We start from the raw sequence: 3,509 nt of genomic DNA, 5'->3' as shown, positions 1-3,509 counted from the left end.
GAGGGGATGTGAGCTACCTCTTAATCCCACGTGTATCACAGAAATGCTGAAAGTCATGACAGAGATACTCTCCACCATTGTCAGTCCATAGGCATTTAAGCGTTCTACCTGACTGATTCTCAACCAAGGCCAGCCATTTTTGAAATACCTGGAGCACATCACTCTTCCCACACTTTCCTAGTTGCATCATCAATGAATGTCACATAGTATTCAGCCCCGCCTAATGACCATGTAGGCATGGGACCACATACGTCTGAATGCACCAAATCAAGCTTTTCAAACTCTTTCTTTCCCCTTCTGTTATGGGCTGATTTAGTCTGCTTTCCATAGAGATAGTGCTCACGAAATTCAAAATCAGAGAAACTCAAATGCAGTACATAACCCAAATGACATAAGAGTTTCATCCCATTTTGGCTCATATGGCCCAACTGGCAATGCCATAAAGAAGTGCTTGGCTACTCGGTTATTGCAACAACATGATCCAACACCCTTGATACATGTAAGGGATACAAAGTCCCACAATTGGCACCCCTAGCCAAAAGCATAAAGCTCTTTTGAATTTTCCAAGTCTGAAAGCCAAAAGTGGTGTGAAAACCAACATCATCTAGCTGACCCACTGAAATAAGACTCTTGGTCAACTTAGGTACATGTCTCACATGTTTCAAAACAAATGCAGACCCATTTGCAAAAGAAACTTTATGTCACCTACTCCCACTATGTCACATGCATAGTCATTTCCAAGATGCACACAACCTGTCTTTCCACTGTCATAAGTGGAGAACCATTCCCTATGGGGAGTAATTGGGGGAGTAATTGAATGAAGCACCAGAATCCAAAATCCAATCCTGGGAATATGCATCATCTGAAGTGGTAAGCAACTCTGTAGATAAACTAGACATGAAGAGAACGTCATTGTCACTATCATGTGTGACTGCATTGATCTCCTCAATCTTCACTTTTCTTTTGTCCTCCCTTGGACTCTCTTCCTTTTGATTTGCACCCCAATTTTCATTCTTTTTCTTATCCTTTTGCTCTCTTTTCAGCTTGTAGCAATCCTTTTTCATATGGCCCTTCTTGCCACAGTGGTAACACTCAACATTCCATGCCCTGGATTTGCTACGAGACTTTCCTCTTTTTTGGGACTTCCCCCTGAACTATGATCTGCCCCTTTGCACATTTAAGGCTGCATCCTACTTGTTGCCATCCATAGACTTCCGTCTAATCTCCTCGGCCAACAAGCTACCGACAACATCATCAATTTTCAGTACTCCACCAGGTGCAGAGTTACTGACAGCTGTACAGAAGGTATCCCATGAGGATGGCAATGAACATAAGAGAAATATTGCCTTAGTCTCCACATCAAAATTCATCTTCTGAGCTTAAAGCTGGCTGAAAATAATATTGAATTCATTCAAGTGAGAAGCAATGGATACCCCTTCCTTCATCTGCAACTCAAACAACGTCTTCATGAGGTAAATTTTATTAGAGGCAGTTTCCTTTTCATAAGTGGCACACAGTTTCTTCCACAAATCTTCCGTAGTCTGCTCATTTACTACTGTGAAATAAACTGACTTTGCAAGATGAAGTCTAATAGTAGATTTTGCTAATGCATCCAACTCATTCTAATCATCCTCAGACATATTTGCAGGCTTAGCTTCAATCCCTGCCAAGGGTTTAATCTACTTCTTTTGAATAAGCACATCCCTTATTTGTTCTTTCCACAAAGAAAAGTTTGTCCCATCAAACTTTTTAATGCTAAAAAACTCCTTTTTAGACATGGAAGAGGATGCCATGATGCAAATGAAGCAAAAATCCCAAATGCTAGTGCCTACAAGAGAGAATCATACCAAATACCAGGTGCACCCAAATGTGTATGCCACAATAGAGTGAAATATCACCAAAACTCATGTCTCAAAGCATCTAACTCATGTGCATATGCTATGCATCCATATGAGCAAATCTAGCCCAAAAGAAAATTCCAACTGCAATGGCAATCCAAAATGCCAATAAGTGCCAAATGACTCAAGCATAAACACTGTCCACTAGCATATGCATTAATAATATCTCATCCGAGAGAGCATAGCACTATCAATGCATCACTTGCAATGTGTCAAAGCTGTCCCTTAGCATAAAATAACATCCATGTGCAAAGCGTCCATAAAAATAGCATCCCACAAGGCAATTTAGGCCTATCAGTGCATCCAATAAGGACCGCAATGCATCCAAATGGCCTATAAATCATCCACTACAACCCAATGCACACCACGAATGACCACACACTGCTCAAACTACAACCAGAGTGATTAGCATAAGCTATGCTCAAGAAATCATAGTCCCACAGTAATGACCGCTACTAAAAGTAGAACCTGAGATGCCTTAAAACATGGGTGCTATTGCATAATCGGACTTAGCAAGAAAATTTGCAAATATCTCTCTTCTGTTGGAACTCCAAAATCCCAACCGATGAGTGAGAAATGCGAGTCAACACTTATCCACTGCCATGTGGCATAAATCTAAGGTTTCAAAACCTTAGAATGAAAAATGCATAACAGAGAGATGAAATCGAATACACAGAGATCTATAACTCTGAAAATCCTCCACCGAATCACGTAAGAACTAACAAGCAAGGGTTTTTGGGCGTCTGGAATGCAACGGGATAGACGATTTTGGAAACCGTGGTCTCAATCACTGGGTCCAACACACGGACTGAAAAACGTTTTTGGAAACAGAGATGTTTGTAAACTCCACTAGAGTGGGAATGATGAGCAACATAGAAGTTTGAGGACCTCCTGAGTCCACCGGAACTGACAGATCTACAAATGGTTGCTCCAAACTTGAGTTTCAACACCCGAGTAGAAAAATGCAGAAACTGACACAATGAGTCAGAAATCCAATGAAATGATCCCAGATTCAAGAATAAAGGTGTTTCCAAGCTCCTGAAGTGAAGTGGACACCAAAAGCAAGCAACAGTTGCCTCTACAAGTCAATATGGAGTCTCTGTCATTGAACGGAACATGGAAAAGCTCAAAAAACGACTTTTTCTTTGAAAACACTTAACAGGCTCTCAAAACCACCTCGCAAAACCAAAGTGACTTTTCCAAAGGTTCCTGCAAGGTCTGTACACACTCGGATGCAAGTAAAGTCACCCACAAAGCTTCCCATAGAGGTTCTCCTTCCTTCCACATAGCTACTAAGCTTCAAGCATTCATGCACGCTCAGCTAGATCGCCCGAGCTCTGATACCAGTTGAGAGTGCTCTCAACGGAAGCAAGAACGGAAGAGGGAGAGAGAAACAGAGAGCCACACAAGTTTTGGTGGGTGCAAGACTACCCTAATCTTCTTTTTCATTCATTTATATATGTGTTTAAGTATTGTACATAACCGGGGTAAAGGCACAGTGACCTTTAACCCCCATAGAGAGAGGAGCTGTAGTAAGTAGGCAAGAGCAAGAGGGAGTAGAGAAAGAGCGGGAAGAGGAAAAATGCATGGGATTTGGTTCAAATGGAGTGA

This window comes from Dipteris shenzhenensis, chromosome 23, assembly GCF_047967505.1.
Source record: "Dipteris shenzhenensis isolate YYH24624 ecotype China chromosome 23, Dip_SZ_1.0, whole genome shotgun sequence".
NCBI classification, from domain to species: Eukaryota; Viridiplantae; Streptophyta; class Polypodiopsida; order Gleicheniales; family Dipteridaceae; genus Dipteris; species Dipteris shenzhenensis.
This window is presented reverse-complemented; position numbering follows the sequence as displayed.